Source organism: Papaver somniferum, unplaced genomic scaffold (genome assembly GCF_003573695.1).
Source record: "Papaver somniferum cultivar HN1 unplaced genomic scaffold, ASM357369v1 unplaced-scaffold_150, whole genome shotgun sequence".
In the NCBI taxonomy this organism is placed as follows: Eukaryota; Viridiplantae; Streptophyta; class Magnoliopsida; order Ranunculales; family Papaveraceae; genus Papaver; species Papaver somniferum.
In genome coordinates this window covers 3,488,478-3,507,822 of record NW_020624377.1, presented here as the reverse complement: position 1 = coordinate 3,507,822, position 19,345 = coordinate 3,488,478, and the positions used below count along the sequence as shown (strand labels likewise).

At 37.3% G+C, this 19,345-nt stretch overlaps 1 long non-coding RNA gene across 1 annotated transcript; it reads left to right on the top strand.

Moving 5' to 3' along the window:
* The first annotated feature begins 18,502 nt into the window (after positions 1-18,502).
* Positions 18,503-19,076, top strand: LOC113336024. Its single transcript, XR_003353597.1, has 3 exons — positions 18,503-18,557; positions 18,850-18,897; positions 19,034-19,076. It is a non-coding gene; the product is annotated as an uncharacterized LOC113336024 (long non-coding RNA).
* The last annotated feature ends 269 nt before the right edge of the window (positions 19,077-19,345 follow it).

Below are 19,345 nucleotides of genomic sequence, written 5' to 3'. Positions count from 1 at the left end.
GACCCGTTCCTTGATGAACTGGGAGCATGTTTGGAGCGTGTAGACACTGATTGACAGCGTAAGATGGAAAGAAAGGAAAGAATATATCCCGAGTTTATTCTTATTTACTGTCGAATGATGGAAAGATTTCTGGAAGTAATGAGGAGATATTCTTGTACCTGTTGAGTATAAATTGGAGGCTTAGACTCAGAGAGAGGGGATGGAGAGTTAGGGGAAGAAAAGAGAGGAGTTTGATCGAGTTGCAGAGTTGGTTCTGCTGCTGCATAAACCCTAGAAGACGAAGAACATTGACCCACACAATCAGTCGTTTATGCTACAGTGAATACGACAGTCGCAAGACAGTCTTTTATGCTACAGCGGTAACGACCCACAGCCGAGGGTCGTAGTTCTCTGGTTTGTAACAAATATAATTGTTACAAACCCGTTTTTGAATTATTTATCCCTTTTCATCATTTGTAAACATCCTTTGAGCAATAATAATGATTTTTGAGCGTGTTTCCAACAACATGACGAGCTAGACCCCATCATTGGGACAACGGAGGAAGCAACTTTTCATGATTGTGGTAAATGAATTAATTTTTTTATTGACTTTTTGCATAGATTTAATTGCTTTATGATTTCTATTAATTATTTGTTATTTTGTTAGATGTCGCATGCTTAGTTCTAAATACTTTAGATGCGTCATGCTTTTAACTTACAAATAATATTTTACAAAATCTATTTTTGGCAAAGAACTAGAGTCACAACTTCTTTTGTTTGAGCTATATTGTCTAGAGTTAATGACTGAACCATAACAATATGAAAAGTATTGGAATCCTGCGTCTCAGCATCTCTTCATCTTGTGACATAATTTGTATATTTTTAGTGTTTTTCCTTTATTAATCCTAAAAAAAATTTCAACAAGTCTGAGTGAACGAATCATCTTACCACAACATCATTGAAAAATACCATCAATTTTTGGCGCCGCCGACGCGGATTTGTTTATAAATTTGTTTTTAGTTTTTTTTATTTGTTCTTTTTACGCCTTTTGGTATTTCTTGTTTGCTTTCAGATTTGGAACTGAGCTAAAGAAAAGGGGAGAAAGTGCTGAAAACAAAAGCGAAGCCAAAGAAAAAAACAAGGAGGAATCCAAAAGGAGTGAAGAAGAAATTTTTTGTATATAGATATTCTTTTATTTTATTTTTTTTAGAAACTGTAATTAAGGTTTTTATTTTTGTAATCTTTTATTTTTGGACATTTTTTTTTATTTTCGGACATTGAACTTTGGGACTTTATTTTTTTTTTAAACCCTACGGAAGGGTAGTTTTAAATATAAACTGTGTGCAGAGAAGGACGGCGATTACGATATCATCTCGGCCCCTCGGGTTCGTACATGACATAAGAGTCGTGGCCCGAGTCGACTTCAACGGTTCATCCCCCGTCTGGAACGGGAGGTAAGAATTCTAAACACCCGAGAATCCCCTGTCAGCGGGTTTACTGGATGATTTTGTATGCTTATATGTTGAGGACCTGAAATCGGATTTAATTTTCTAATAAAGGGCAAGGCCTGGCCAAATCAAGATAAGGACTCGTATTTCATCACCATTTCCTTCTTTCCCGCCTTAGGAACACGTAACCTACGAGGAACTAAGCCTTAAAATTTGGAATAGAACGAGACCGATAGGGTAACGAGCTTAATAGGAAAGTCATTCGAAAAATATTGGTTATTCTTTTAAGCATACTTCGAAGTTCATGATGGTTTTTGTGAGTTGAATGCGTGACTGCGCCGCCTTGTATGCGGTGAAGCCTTGGGTATCAAAGCTCTACGCAGCTTCCCTCGCCTCTATTCAACTTACTTTGACTCGGATTGATTCCATAGGGGTTTGCTCAAATTGTAACGAACTCCCTTTCGAAGTATTAGAAGTTAGTCTAGAAACAATCTAAGTGGAGCCATCATGCTTTTTGTTTGCTAGATAAAATAGGCTTGTTGTGGTCGAGTCAGCCTTCTTTGTGTTTGTTTAGAATTCCCTTGAAGTTAGGATGTCGAACTGGTATTATAATAGCCGATACAATGAGTATCCGACTGAGCAGCTTAGACATTATCCTTTTTATGACCATAGTGTGAATAGTGATTGGGAACGCGAAACCTTTGAAGGTTATGGTCCATACCATTTTGAGATCAATTACTATCCACATACCCACAGGTCATACGAGAAAAACAATCCTTTTATTTCTCTAGAAGAGTCTCTCAAGAGTTTCAATGAGTCAGCACGGAAGTTATTTATGAAAGATATTTATAATATTCTTCTCCCAGAAGAGTCCGTAGAGCGGTCAACTAAGTTATCTCTAGAAGAGACCCTCAAGCAATTTACTGAGAATACAAATAGGATCGTGGAAAAACTTGCTCAGGATAGTCTTAATTTCCAGTGTATTTTTCCCAATACCACCCTCGAAAATAAGGATAGTTTTTATTCACATAATCAAGATGACGAGGTTAGAATTGGTAACACTACTTGTTTTGATAAGGTTCGATCATTTTTATGTTATTATAGTGATGATTATGATGTGGATAGTATTGATGAAGAACATGAAATATGTAGGCATAGTGATCAGGAATTTGTTACTCCGATTGAGGTTTATAATGATAGTGTTGTTTCTAGTACAAATCCAAATAATTTTAATAATTATTCACCTATTCAAAAGGATGAGTATTTGACTAGAGATACCACCGTTTTAGACGATGTAGTTCATGATCCTTTAGCCTGCAGTATGTTGGATAATCCATTATTTGATGTGCCTATCAGTGAATCGGATGAGGTAACTATGATTAAAACCTTAGTTGATGATCCTTTATATGAAACTTTCTCTGATAATCCTTTATATGATTGTGATGATGGTTTAGAGGAAAGAGTTTACCCTGAGTATACTGTTTTAGAATCTAGCGATTTAGAAACACTAGTCTTAGAAGATGATAAACTCGTAGAAATGAGTGAGGATGAACCCAACTTAGAAGAATCTATTGACCATTTCCAGGAATCTGATGACCTAGAAAATAGGGAAGTTGTGACTAGTCTTTCTAGAGATACAGAAAACTCTAAGTTTAGGGGTGATTATCATTCTCCGTGTGCTTTAACTCTTAGAAAGTACCCTCCTGTAGGAATTGACATTTGTGCCTCAACCATCTTACAAGATTATCTTCGTACACGTTTTCCCGAACCTAATGATGTCCAGAAAGAAGCTCAGTTGTTAGAAACCCATCCTCTGGTTGATGTGGTTAACTCAGGTTATGATACCAAGATTGACTTTGTTTTCCCACCAAAAACTTTTCTTCCAATTGTGGGAACTTTTGATTTTAAGATGTGTCGGTTATTAAGTTTTGAGACTAAACCTAATCACTTTAGGATATTAGGGTCGACACATTTTCTTAAGGAAGACCACCTCTTTCATTATGGTCAGTTGTGTGAGTCAAATCTAATTGACTTAGAGGATCCCCAATTATTCAGGTTGTTTTTATGTGCTTCTAAGTTCTTAGTTGAGTTCTTCCAGACTCTAATACCTGAACCGGATCTTAGCTTTGAGGAAATCCAACCGATGAAAACCTGTTATCTAGACCCAGTTATAGAACCTGAACCTGAGCCACAACTAGATGTAGTTGTCTTAAACAAGGGTATGTTCGGTATCTTTTTGGTCTGTTGCAGTTTCCTCTTCTTGTGGGTAATACTTTTTGATCCAGATGACCCACAATTATTCCGTCTACTTCTATATGATTATATGAGGTGACTAATTCTTCCAATGTCTGGCTGAAGACTTTAAACTTAGCACTTCTTGGGAGGTAACCCAATATTCTTGCGACACGGTAATATGTTTCCTTATCTCTTTTGCTTCAAGTGGTAACAGTTTCTCCTTGTTCATGCTTTTAATTTTATCTTTAGAACATTGAGGACAATGTTAGATTTAAGTTTGGGGGTATTTTAGTCGCATTTTTGAAACTTCTAGCGTCACATGGTATCCGGTTAGCTAAGTTTACATACTGTTTCTCACCGAAAATATAGAAATTGGAATGCTAGAGATAACAATCTTTTGAGACATTAAGAAAAATACATTGAGATCCTTCAAAATTCAGGAGAGAACTTGTTCCTTTTAGAGGGTAACCGTGATGGACCTAACCATCCATGATGGAAAGGCAAGTAGGTCAGAAAATGCCAGAAAGACAAAGCAACCTCACAATGTAGTCTTAGTTACTGGATTACGACTCTCTCTCAGTAGAAACTTATCATCATCAACAAGCAGAGCGACATCAAAATTTATGAAGAAAGTTGAAGACGTTTAAGGTTTAGAAGCAACAATAGAAAAGAATTATTCAAAAAAAAAAAAGTTATAAGAGCAAAATGATATAAGTTGTTGAAGTTCATGATACCAAGACATCACAAGTTGCGAAAATCCAAGTTCTAAAGTCCTTATATCATGGCCATTTAAATTTTTGTCTTGTTATTTTTCTGTTGAAAAAAAAAATGAAAAATAAAAAAAATCATCGTTACGTTTTGATCAATAAGGCCAAAGGGAAGTAGAAATTTATAAATCAAACAAGAAATCGAAGAGAAGAGTTAATTGTCAAGGTTCTATGAGGTTCGATAGTTTATCATCAACAGTTGAAGACCGAAGAAGACGTTGTTTCTATTGAGCACTATGAGAGAGTCGAAGAAAGATACATTTGGTTGCTTTGTTAGTCCGCTTTCAATCTGGCACAAGATATTTCTAGCACTGGTTTAACTCATCACACGTAATTAGTCCAACTTTGTAGCAGATGTCCCTCTCATCTTTATCTCTCTTCTAATCTTATCCAGCTGTAAATCAGCGGACGCATCTTACAATGTTTATCTAACTGTGTAGCGGATATCTCTTTATCTAGCAGTGTTGCGGATGTGTCTCCCATTTTCTTTAGTCAACTTTAGAGATGACACCTTTAATTTCTTTAGAATTCTAGTTACTTGGAGATAGGTTGAGAATATGTATGTCCTCATAGCTCTTTGGATACTTGTGACCAAGTAGAAGTCATGGTTTTGTGGGTACACCTCTGGTAAACCCTCCCGAGATTAACTCGGTTTTATTTTTATTAGTTTTGCTCGAGGACTAGAAAATAATAAGTTTGGGGGTATTTGATAGACGCATTTATGTGTCTAATTTGTCCTTAATTTTCTGTATTGTTGGTAATCCATTTTGTACTTATTATGATGTTTTTATGTTTGTGTAGGTGTTTTTGGAGAAATACACTTGTGTGGAAAAAGTTGCTCAAAAAGTGCTCTTTGAAACCCCAGAGGAGTTTTGCTATTCGGACTCTCAGTTTGGATAAGGGGCACCTCAATTACTAAGGGGCACCTTCTTAGCTATTCGCACCCCACAGCTGGTTAGCGGGAAGCCCCTTCTTCTTCACGGTTATACAGATTTTGCCGGGAAATATGGTTTTGAAAATGCAGTTAACTCGTTATTACCTGTGTCGATTTTTGACGAGTTCTGTTGAGAATTTTTAGGAGGAATGGGTTGGAATAATCCTGTTTAGTCAAAACAGGATTTGTATAAGGCTTAGAAACGTAAAAAAAAAGGACTGTGTACGTGGACTTTGCAAAACAGATGAGGAAGATACACAGGACTATGCTGATGCTGATATGGAAAGATTGCTGATAGGCACATTTTTGTGTCTTATATAATCTCAATTGTATATATTATTAGTGCTCGGTTTTATATTTATTATGGCTTTTTATGTCCCTGTAGGTATTTTTGGAGAAATAAGCTTTTGCGGCGAAATTGGCTAAAAAAGTGGTTTTTGCGCTCGTGGGAGAAAATTACTATACGGACTCTCACTTTGGATAAGGGGTAACCTAATTACTAAGGGGTGACCCATTTTCAGGCATGTGCTAATGGGAGACCAGCACAGGATAGGGGGAGGTCACTTTCTTCTCAAATTCGAATGAAATTTTGGCGGGAAAAATATCCAGCAAAGAACAAAACTTTGGGTTGGATTTCGAATGTGTTTTAGAGAGATTCAATCACTGAAATTTGTTGGGCTGGACGTGATTGAGCATAACAGGCTTGGTATGTGCGCTGGAATCAATCAAATTGGGATGGATAATCCAGAAAAAGGAAACAGAGTTTGAGTTTTGCACGAAAACTTTGTGGAATTATTTTAGGAATTTCAGGGAGACTAAAGGCGTGATATTGTTTCCTAAGGTGAGATTCTATCTAATGAAGAGTTTCGGATGATTTGGAAGTCTTAGAAACGCGTAAGGAAGTTGGCAGAGAAGATTATTGCCGTGGCTTGCACGAAAAGAAAAAGAGAGAATTAATCGCTATTTTTAGGTTTCTGAGCAGTATAAAAGGTGTGTTAGAGTCCCAGGGAAGGTTACGAAGTTATTGGAGCAGTCGCAGAGGAGTTTGTAGCCCTACAGAGAAGAATTGATCAAGTTGCAGGAAAACCCGAGTTTCTGCTGCTGCTGCTGAAGAACAAACGTTGCAAATAAGAACTGCGTCTCAAATTTGTAACGCTGCTACAGTAACTTCTTTGTAACAGTCAGTCCTCTGTTTTGCAACACCGTTACACAGTTGCAAACAATCAGTTTTATAGTTTTTCATTCTTTTAATCAACTTTTGGGCTAAGAACAAATATTTTGAGCAAGTGATTAATATGAGGAGCTAAACCCCATTGCTGAGGCGACGGAGGAAGCCATTTTTCCAAATATTATGTGGTAAATTCTCTTTAGTTTAATTTTTGTAATTCTTTTATGATTATTTGCACTGAACTGAAATTGAATTTATGATTCTGATTAAGTGGTTGTGTTCTCAATTGATGGGTCATGCTTAGGTTAAGTCTTTTGATGGTCCATGCTTTCGATTTACATCTATTGTTTTGAGAATCTACTTGTCTAGGCGAATATTAGAATCACTTCAAACGTAAAGAGTTGCATAATTATTGACTAGATTAAATCACATAAAAATTGGAGATTGGTGGAATCCTGAGTCTCAGTGCTATTTATAATCTTGATAACAATTTCTTTTTAAGTTTTCTATTTTAATTTGAGTCTAAAATCGAGTCTACACAATCCGAGTTGAACGAACTTTACTACCACTTAAAAACTACATCAATTTTTGGCGCCGCCAACGCGGACTTGTATTTAGATTTGTTTTAGGTTTATTTTTATTTTTTGTTCTTTTTTACGCGTTTTGGTATTTTTCGATTCTTTTCAGATTTGGAGCGAAGCTACAAGGGAAGAAAAAGTGATATAAAAGAAAAGCATCGCCAAAGAAGGAAAGCAAAGAGGAATCCAAAAGGAGTGAAGAAGAAGATTTTGTATATAGTTATTTTGTTTTATTTTTAGAAACTGTAAATAGGGTTTTATTTTTTGTAATTTTTCTTTTTATTTTTGGAAACTTTTTGGACTTTATTTTTGGACTGGGACATTATTATTTTTAAACCCTACATAAGGGTTGGTTTAAATAAAAACTGTGTGCAGAGAAGGACGGTGATTACGGTATCGCCTCGGCCCCTCGGGTTCGTACATGACATAGGAGTCGTGGTCCGAGTCGACTTCAGCGGTTCTTCGCCCGTCTGGTACGGGAGGTAAGTTTTTCGAAACACCCGTGAATCCCCTGTCAGCGGGTTTACTGTATTCCTTCGTTTGCATATATGTTGAGGACTTGAAAACGGCTGCTTTAATTTCCTAGTAAAGGGCAAGGACTGTCCATACAAGATAAGGGTTCGTATTTCATCACCGTTCTCTGCTTGCCCGCCTTAGGAAAACAAAACCAAACGCGAACCTAGGCCTAAAATTTTTACTAGAGCGAGACCTATAGGGTAACGATCTTAATAGGAAAGTCGTTCGAAAAATATTGGTTACTCTTTTGAGCATACTTCGAAGTTCATGATGGTTTTTGTGAGTTGAATGCGTGACTGCGCCGCTTTGTAACCGGTGAGGCCTTGGGTATCAAAGCTCCACTGAGCTTCCCTCGCCTCGATTCAACTTAATTTGACTCGGATTGATTCCAGAGGGGTTTTCTCAGATTGTAACGAGTTCCTTTTCGAAAGAATATAAGCTGGTCTAGAAACAATCTAAGTGGAACCATCATGCTTTTTGTTTGCTAGAAAATTAGGTTTGATTTGGTTGAGTCAGCCTTGTTTTGTGATTGCGTAGAATCTCAAATATCCCGATAGATCCAAAAATGGCAACTTTAAAAGCTTTGTTGAATCCTACTAGGACTACTTGTCCCTCTTGTATCAGGTTAACTGAAACTGAAGCAAATTATGAACTTAGGCCTGGAACCCTACAGATGCTCCCAATCTTTTTAGGGAAAGAAAATGAAAACCCATACTTCCATGTTAGGGACTTTGAGGAAATTTGTAGTACCCTAAAGATTACAGACCTTGATGATGATGCTTTGAAACTTAGGTTATTTCCTTTTTCACTGAAAGATAAATCCAAATCATGGCTATATAGTTTGGCTTCCGGTTCAATAGAAACCTATGAACAACTTACATCTGCCTTTTTGAACAAGTTTTTTCCTAGGCACAAAACATCGTCTATTAGGACGCAAATCCTCACATTTTCTCAACAGGAGGGAGAATCGTTATATAGGTATTTGGAAAGGTTCCCAATGTCCTCATCATGGTTTAGAAAAGGTTAGGCTAGTTCAAATCCTTTATGAGGGTTTAGATTATTCGACAACAATTATGGTTGAGTCTCTATGCACTGGTGGTTTTGAAAACCAAACTGTTGATGCGGCGATGGAATTTTTGAATGAAATCGCCGAAAAACCCAGTAATGGGAATATTATAGGGACCCGAAGAGAACAATTCTTCTAGGTAGAGTAAACGTTAATAGGGTAGAAGGAGGCTATGAATCAGATGCCAAAATTGATGTTATAGCAAAAAGGTTAGAAGCCTTAGAATTGGGTCACACTAGTGGTAGAGTAGAGCCTTTTTGGGAAGGCCAGACTATTGAAGAGCGAGCCAATGCTCTTTATAATAATGACACTAGACTTGATCACCGTCAAAAGTTTGACCCATATTCAGAAACCTATAATCCTGGTTGGAGAAACTATCCGAACCTTTCATGGTCTAAGGACCAAGGTCAGTTTAGTAATTATAATGTTCCCCCAGGTTTTGGTTATACTAAGAATACTTCAGGATCAGCTCAGTTTCAGAATCAGTCTGATAAGAAAATCTTAAGTCTAGAGGAAACTCTCACCTCGTTTATTCAAAATACTGAAAATATGCGTCAATTGCTTTCACAAAGCATAGAAGCTAGTAATAGGATAGGACAAGAACATAGTCAGGCCATTTCTGAATTGAAAGACCAGGTTAGTCTGATCAATGAGTCTCTAATAGAAAAAGTTAAATTCCCTAGTCAACCGATACCTAATCCTAGAGGAGATAAAACATTTAATCAAGTGAATTCTGTCACAACCCTTAGGAGTGGTAAAACGGTAGACAATAAGGTAGCCAAGCCTAATAGTGGACATACTGTAGATCCACCTTCTAGTTCCAAAGATGAGCCCTAGAAGGAGCCACTAACTGAAGAAACCGATAAAATTTCTAGTGATGCCAGTTTGGTTCCCGACAGGTCTCATTTTGTACCCAAAGCCCCATATCCACAGTTGTTAGCTCCAACAAAGAGAGAGTCGACTTTCAACGAAATACTAGATATATTTAAGCAGGTAAACATTAACATACCTTTATTAGAAGCAATTAGGCAAATTCCTGCTTATGCCAAGTTCCTTAAGGACCTTTGTACACGAAAGCGTAAGCTTAATGTCCATAAGAAAGCCTTTTTAGTTGGTCAGGTAAGTTCAATCCTTCTGAACCAAACATCCCCTAAGTATAAATATCCTGGATGCCCCACCATATCTTGTGTGATCGTTAATTATTCAGTAGATAAGGCATTACTTGACTTAGGAGCTAGTGTGAACTTACTCCCTTATCATGTATACAACCAGCTAGGTCTTGGTAAGTTGAAACCGACTAAAATGACATTGTAATTAGCTGATAGGTCTGTCAAAGTACCTCTTGGTGTCATAGAGGATGTTCTGATTGAGGTTGATAAATTTATTTATCCAGTGGATTTCGTTTTTCTAGATACTCAGTCTGTTCAGGATCCTAGTGCTCAAATACCGGTGATTTTAGGTCGCCTATTTTTAGCCACAGCTAACGCTGTCATCAACTGTAGGACCGGACTTATGAACATCTCCTTTGGTAATATTACCACTGAACTAAATGTCTTTAATGTTAATAGACAACCTTCTGACGATTTAGAGGAAGTGAATATGATTAGCACTTTAGTTCAGGAACTAACTCAAGATAATTGGACGACACTTTATTTGGTGATTCCTTAGATGAACTTGATGAGGAAATTCTCTTAAGTCAGTTAGGTGACCAAACTTTTGAACTAGAAGAAGCTCTTGAGTACTTTAAAGACTCTACGGACCCTGAGATTCAAGCCATAGTGCTAGGCCTTACGGAGAGTAGTGTTGACCCTAAGTTTGGGGGTAATGAACTAGAAGAAGCTCTTGAGTATTTTAAAGACTCTGAGGATCCAGAAATTCGAGCAATAGTTAAAGGTTTGTCCGAGAATACTGATTACCCTAAGTTTGGGGGTAGTAATGGTCAATTATCCCCATTAGAAGTCCCTAACTTGGGATTCGAGCCTAGTGTACCTGAGGTATTACTTGAGTCACTTCCGACTCCGCAACCGGATCCTCCTGATATTGTCCAGGAGGAAATTCTAAAAACTTGTTGTTCGAATGATTCAATTTGTCAAGACACTCATATGAAGCCCAAATGGGCACAACAGAAAAACCCAGTTGTCTTGCAGGAAACCTTGGATGAGGATTGCTATGTCTGTTCATTTTTCTGATTTGGTGCAGTTGTCTGATAATTGTGGCAATTTTATTTGCTTTTGTTGACCCACAGTTGTTTCGACTATTGATATATGATTTGAAAGGTAATTAGCCATTTTGTGGTATTTGACGTCTGGCTGAAGACTTTAAATTTAGCACTTCTTGGGAGGTAACCCAATCTCATGCAACACGGTAATATCTTTCCTTATCTCTTTTTCTTCAAATGGTAACAGTTTCTCCTTGTTCATGCTTTTAATTTTATCTTTAGAACATTGAGGACAATGTTAGATTTAAGTATGGGGGTATGGGAGAAACTTTTTGGTTGCAATAAATAAACTCCAGAGCCTAGAAATTTATGCCTATTAAGGATTGCACTAACCAATCTAAGTGGATGGAAGCATTTTGGTTGTAGGAGTTGAGGAACCAATCTGATTAGATGGCAACATCTAAAGAGTCTATTCATAAAATCACAGAGCTCAGTTGTTAGAAATAACATGATAGTTTCACCATATCTCGTTGAATTCTTTTCACTTTTATTATTATTTTATTTTATTTTAAACTTTGTTTCTCTAAGTGATAGGTGGGGCCCACGATTCAAGTTGTTACTAATGCTAGGGTGAATTAGAGTGATTGAGTTACAAAAAAAAAATGAATGAAATGAAAAAGCTGGAAAAAAAAATGTTCAGTGAATAAAGTCGACCACTGGTACCCTTGTATATGCCAGTTGTGTTGAACTAGAATTAGGATTATCGATCACTGGTTCCCTTGTATATGCCAGTGTGTTGATATTAGTCAGACTAGTATCTCAATCCATTAGGATAGGTTCATTTTGGCGGAGGCCTTCAGACAGATATGGGAAACTCCGTTCACTTAGTAAACATCAAAACCATCTATGTTTTTCCATATCCATCTTGTTGATCTATCCATGTGATTAGTTTTTGACTCCGGATATTGATGTCCATAGTGCAACTATCTGAGTAGAGCTCTGTCACTTTATATGAATTTTAGTATGCTTGAATGCAAACTCGTGTACAACAATTGGAATTTCTCATCAGGGTACTTCCTCCTGTAATCAATAAGTATGCCAACCAAGGAGATTCTTTAGTGCCTTCCAAGGTTCTGCGTAGATAGTTAGGGTCTGGAGTATAGGTTTTGTGGGTATATCTCTTGTAAGCCCTCCCGAGACTATAACTCGGCCACTAGGGCCACATAGAGGTTTAAAGGCTTATTGCATACGCTAAATGCAATCGACGATGCCTGCGACAGTGAGTTAGGATTTTATTTTCTATTTGATTTGCTCGAGGACTAGCAAATAATAAGTTTGGGGGTATTTGATAGGCACATTTTTGTGTCTTATATAATCTCAATTGTATATATTATTAGTACTCGGTTTTATATTTATTATGGATTTTTATGTCCCTGTAGGTATTTTTGGAGAAATAAGCTTTTGCGGCGAAATTGGCTAAAAAAGTGGTTTTTGCGCTCGTGGGAGAAAATTACTATACAGGCTCTCACTTTGGATAAGGGGTAACCTAATTACTAAGGGATGACCCATTTCCATACATGTGCTAAAGGGAGACCAGCACAGGATAGGGGGAGCTCACTTTCTTCTCAAATTTGAATGAAATTTTGGCGAGAAAAATAAAGAACCAAACTTTGGGTTGGATTTCGAAGGTGTTTTAGAGAGATTCAATCGCTGAAATTTGTTGGGCTGGACGTGATTGAGCATAACAGGCTTGGTATGTACGCTGGAACCGATCAAATTGGGATGGATAATCCAGAAAAAGGAAACAGAGTTTGAGTTTTGCACGGAAACTTTGTGGAATTATTTTAAGAATTTCAGGGAGACTAAAGGCGTGATATTGTTTCCTAAGGTGAGATTCTATCTAAGGAAGAGTTTCGGATGATTTGGAAGTATTAGAAACAGGTAAGGAAGTTGGCAGAGAAGATTATTGCCGTGGCTTGCACGAAAAGAAAAAGAGAGAATTAATCGCTATTTTTAGGTTTCTGAGCAGTATAAAAGGTGTGTTCGATTCCCAGGGAAGGTTACGAAGTTATTGGAGCAGTCGCAGAGGATTTTGTAGCACTACAGAGCTGAATTGATCAAGTTGCAGGAAACCCCAAGTTTCTGCTGCTGCCGCTGAAGAACAAACGTTGCAAATAAGAACTGCGTCTCAAATTTGTAACGCGCTACAGTAACTTCTTTGTAACAGTCAGTCCTCTGTTTTGCAACGCCATTACACCGTTGCAAACAATCAGTTTTATAGTTTTTCATTCTTTTAATCAACTTTTGGGCTAAGAACAAATATTTTGAGCAAGTGATTAATATGAGGAGCTAAACCCTATTGCTGAGGCGACGGAGGAAGCCATTTTTCCAAATATTATGTGGTAATTTCTATTTAATTTAATTTTTGTAATTCTTTTATGATTATTTGCACTGAACTGAAATTGAATTTATGATTCTGATTAAGTGGTTGTGTTCTCAATTGATGGGTCATGCTTAGGTTAAGTCTTTTGATGGTCCGTGCTTTCGATTTACAGCTATTGTTTTGAGAATCTACTTGTCTAGGCGAATATTAGAATCACTTCAAACGTAAAGAGTTGCATAATTATTGACTAGATTAAATCACATAAAAATTGGAGATTGGTGGAATCCTGAGTCTCAGTGTTATTTATAATCTTGATAACAATTTCTTTTTAAGTTTTTTATTTTAATTTGAGTCTAAAATCGAGTCTACACAATCCGAGTTGAACGAACTTTACTACCACTTAAAAACTACATCAATTGCATGTGTTTTCAACGTATTGACCCATTCCTTGATGATCTGGGAGCATGTTTGGAGCGTGTAGACACTGATTGACAGCGTAAGAAGGCAAGAAAGGAAAGAATATATCCCGAGTTTATTCTTATTTACTGCCGAATGATGGAAAGATTTCTGGAAGTAATGAGGCGATATTCTTGTACCTGTTGAGTATAAATTGGAGGCTTAGACTCAGAGAGAGGGAATAGAGAGTTAGGGGAAGAAAAGAGAGGAGTTTGATCGAGTTGCAGAGTTGGTTCTGCTGCTGCAGAAACCCTAGAAGACGAAGAACATTGACCCACACAAGCAGTCGTTTATGCTACAGTGAATACGACAGTCGCAAGATAGTCTTATATGCTACAGTGGTAACGACCCACAGCCGAGGGTCGTAGTTCTCTGGTTTGTAACAAATATAATTGTTACAAGCCCGGTTTTGAATTATTTCTCCTTTTTCATCATTTGTAAACACTCTTTGAGAAATAATAATGATTTTTGAGCGTGTTTCCAACAACATGATGAGCTAGACCCCATCACTGGGACAACAGAGGAAGGAACTTTTCATGATTGTGGTATATGAATTAATTCTTTTATTGACTTTTTGCATAGATTTAATTTCTTTATGATTTCTATTAATTATTTGTTATTTTGTTAGATGCCGCATGCTTAGTTCTAAATACTTTAGATGCGTCATGTTTTTAACTTACAAATAATATTTTACGAAATCTATTTTTGGCAAAGAACTAGAGTCACAACTTCTTTTGTTTGAGATATATTGTCTAGAGTTAATGACTGAACCATAACAATATGAAAAGTAGTGGAATCCCGCCTCTCAGCGTATCTTCATCTTGTGACATAATTTATATATTTTTAGTGTTTTTGCTTTATTAATCCTAAAAACAATTTCAACAAGTCTGAGTGAACGAATCATCTTACTACAACATCATTGAAAAATACCATCATTGGGAGCCTCAGGCTGGCTACTCTGGGACTTGAACTACAAAATACAAACAAATTAAAACATCATCCCACTGATCACTCGGGACGAGATCGACCAAGATTGAAATACTTACTCGATCAACATTGACCACCCAGAACTGATAGGGGTCGGTCGGAGGAGGAAACTTGCCACTAAGAAGATGACCATAAATAGCAAGAGGAACCCGATCCCAAGCTACATCACTAGTATGGTGGTCATGCTTATTAGTTGTCTTCCCATCAGGGTCCTCGTCCAAGAGAAGCTTATTAAAACCCTCAGGGAGAGTCTTGTTGCGATGAAGACTAGCAATAAAGCCAGCAAGATCACCATTAATAGAAGTTCCACTCCGGTAGTTGGCAGCAAATCTGGCAAGAGTATAGTCGCCTGCTTGAGAAGGATCATAGGTCGACCAGGTAGTGGGAGTGCCCTCGCCTCGCCCTCGCCTCTCCCACTCGTTTATGAGACGAAAGGTGCTTCCATTCCATTGAGCTAAAGCACGAGATGGACGAATCTTTGAAAGAGCTTCATACTTGAAGGGAAGACTAGGATCGTACAATGGAAAACGCATCCCTAGTTCCAACTGACCCTTGGTGATGACGGTCGCCTCGGCCGAGTGAGGGAAATTCATGACGTCGCCTTTTTTCAAAACACCCTTTTGTCCCGATAGGATTCTGATGTCACAACCATGGAGACCAAAATCATCTTTTAACTGCTGGATGAACTGTTCATCAGTCAAGTCCTTGGAAACTCTCTTGTCATTTCTACATGAAAACGAAGGAGAACCATTAGAAAGGATAGAGTTAAGGGAATGATGATCATGATGCGAAGGGTTGTCAACAATAAACAAAGAATCAATTGGGATACCATCATCCTCAGAAAAGGTATAACTAACACACCTCTTCTCTGTCATGGAAGGAGTCGAAGAAGCCATGAAAGAACTTTTAGGAAGAAACTTTGACCAAAGAATTGCACAAGCAGCAAGGGGAAAGCAACGGAAGGATCAAAGGATGATTGAAACTTTCATAGAATCACAAGATAAAGGGATATCAGGGCATCAGTTGAAAGAAGAAACTAAGGAGAGAGAGTGTAAATTTTCGGAGAAAGTAAAAGTGAAAAGCCAAGGGTTTAAGGCTTGATTTTATAGTCCCAACAATTGTAACCGGCGAAGAGGGTAAACAGGTCATAAAGACAAGTGTAGTGGGGAACAGGGTGGCATGAAATACGGCATGGCAGCGGACGTGGAAGGCGAAGCGGTTTCGTCCCCTCGTTTCGATCACACGAGTGAAAGAAGGGGCATAAATGTAGGTGTAAATAATCCACAGATCCAGGTGGATCAATCCTAGGTAGAGGGGCATCGACGGAAGATGAGGAGTGAAGCACCAAATCATTCTACCTGGCCTAGGCGTGAGAAAAGAGACACCAAGGGAACCCGTGCAGACAATACGTGTAAAGGTCGGAGGTGACAGAAGAGACATCCATCGAGTACAAGATCAATAAATGTATTGACGAAGTAGTTCAGAAGATAAGGAGAATCTGGTCAAAGTAAAACTCGGCTAAGAATATCAAGGGAGACATCGTCTATACTCACTAACTGATCGATATCGGATGAATGGATGTCGGGAGAAGATATCACCAGGCCTAGCCCTACATCTCGGAAAGGACATCACCTGCTACCCGAGAAGGACATCAAGGAAGATACGCCGCGACTCGCACTGTAACTTGGATGTATCATCATTTGTAGTTATAAATAGAGAGCCATGTAGAGAGCTAAAGGGAAAGTAATCAGTAAGGGTGGAGAGAATATCAAGAGCTTGAGAGAGTAAAGAGAGTTCTTGTTAGTGAGATACATGCTTTGTAACCTTGAATCGAGTAATAAGATCATCCTTTTACTTCCGTGGACGTAGATAATCATACTGAACCACGTATATATTGGGCTCTTGTGCATCTCTTGCTTGTTTACTTCATTAGGTGTGTGTATGTGCTTCTTTGGATGTAGTTGTAGGATTTTCCACATCTACATACATAGTGTTTGTCCTAGGGTTTTAATCAATCATTATTACTATAATAATTATTTATTTATTAAGTGTTTGCGGGCTAATCATCTATCTTACAAAAACAAATGTGTTTTGCTCAATCTAACGGCTCTCTATTGACATTTTATAACGATCCACGGCTGCCATTCCTCTCAAAATGCAGAAGATAATTCCTGGCTGAAAATGCTCCCTCCTTCTACGCCCAATCCAACGTCCCAGATCTTTTCTTCCTTAATTTCAAGGGAATTTCCTTAGATTAGCTGCCATTATTTAGGTTTTTCTTCATCTTATTATTTTGCTCCAGCTTTTCATCCGTAAAGAAAACGGAACAAGGTCAAGAAAAACTGAAAAAAATAATTAAGACTCCATTCTTTCAACCATTACCAGTTGTTCATCCGTTACAAAAATTAAAACAATCATTAACAACACCATTATCTCTCCTTACAAATCCTTTGAAATGTTCGACTACACAAACCCCCAAAATAGTTATCTAGCACGGGTTCTTAGTGCTTATTAAACCCCCTTTTCTTTATGGAGATTCATTCATGTAAGTTTATGTGATTTTAATACCTCTCTAAGGAAAATTTTCTGATCTTGATAGTGTTTGTTTTGTGGCTTTGTTGTGTGTTTGGTACTTTCCCAGAAGCTTTTGGGGGAATCATTTGGTTGTTGCGGGTTTTTGTGATTTCAATATCAGAAAAGTAACAATCTCAGGTAAATGCCAATTGAACTTTGATTTAAATTAATTGTTATTCCGGTTATATGCAGTCACAAACTGTTTGTTATAATGCCAATGTGGCAACTGTTTTTATTCTTTAAAAACTTACAAATTGTGATTTCTCACTCATGCTATGATGTATATTTAGTTAGTTATTCTTCGAATATGATGGTTGCAACCTGAGATGGATGCTAATTTTTGCATATACTCATGTAGGTTATTTAAATGAGTTCCTAGATTTGCACAATCCCTTCCAGACTCTCCCATGACCAACTACAAAACTTTCAGTTAAATATGGCTAGCTGAATAAGGAAAACCCTGACACCCGTTCTAATATTTTGAAAGCGGGATGAAGGATGACAATGTAAGGAGCACCCACCCCTCTAAGAATTATCTAAAGGCGAAATCGCGCTTCACTTCAGTAACAAGATCAAAAACAGGACTAGCTTTTGATTAGTCCGAAATATTCGGTTTGTGAAGCCTTTGGTGCATGATTATTAGTGTTATCGATTAGTATAAAACATTTCTAGATTGACTATGTAGTGATTTCATAGATATGTTATGACTTCTCCCAAGACCTAGATAGCGCAAAGTGGATTTATGTTATGACTAATGGTCAGCCTTGCATATTGATAAAAGATACAACATCCACCTCCAATGTAAATGTCAATATATAAGGATATAATAAGGTGGTTATCTTTTCCAAATAGGCTATTACCATTGTTTTAACTACCTTAGCATCAACCCATGCTCCAGGTTCTAGCATTCTCAACCATAGTACACCACATGGATTGGTTTCTCTAGACTACCAATCTTCTATTGTTGTGTTTTTCAGTACATAAAACTACGATTCCAGTTATATACTTAAGAAAAACTATTAAATGATAATGTTGCTGAAGATAAACACAATTTGTTGTTCTTGGATGGTTTCACCATAAAATTTCATGTTTGTTGGATAAATATATTGTTACAGTTCAGATTAATAAAAAAACTTAATTTTATTTGTGTTTTTTTGGTGGAATACTTGATTTAATTACTGTAATGATTTGCATCAAGCCTTTGTCTTGAAAGAGGAGAAATGGAAATCTAAAATTCCTCTTAACAGGTGACTGGAAAGGCACTATGATATAATCAATTGTGTTCCGCTCCTACAGAACCAAGTAAAGGTAGTGCCAACTCTTCAGCTACATACGTTCTGTTTTGCAAGACCGTTTCAAACATAACTTAACAAATTTGTTTGATTTTCTTATCAGTTTCTGTCAATGAGGCTTACTTCTGTGTATCCAATTTTTTATGACTATGGTGTGGACAATTCAACTAACCTATTATGACATGTCCAATATGAAATTCCAAGCTGGAGAACTAATCAAAACGTGACCATTGATCACTTATTAAACAAGTCCTTTCGTGTAGTTATGGTATTCAATTTTAACTAACTGGATTCATGGCCCATAACAGGCAGAGAGAGTTCATCTTTGCACTATCCAAGATGCACCCATCATGTAGGTAATGTTCATTTAGCTTATTAAAGAGAAATTTTGAACTGCTTGACTTGGGTTTGGTTCTTCTTAGTTATGTCATTGAGTATATTAAGCTGAACAATTTGAATTAATGTTTTATAATTTGTTAAATCTCTATGCAGGTAATTTATGGAGGTATTTTCAACTATCAGTCGGTCTTGGTTCTCATTGAAGAATGAAAGTTATCCTTCTTTGGTGAGCTTATTTTGATTATGTTTTGATTTTGATTATTTTCTTCTGATTAAACTTTGGCTACCGGAGTACATTACTTTAAGAATTCCAATTCCCTCACTTTGCGCTTTTCTATTAGTGGCACACTTAACTTAATGATTCGAGACTTCACCTACTTCTTCCAAGTCGATGCAAACATCTCCAAGAACCTCATCAGTAAAAATATTAGCACACTACTCTCTTGCAGTGCCCGTGTTTCTTTT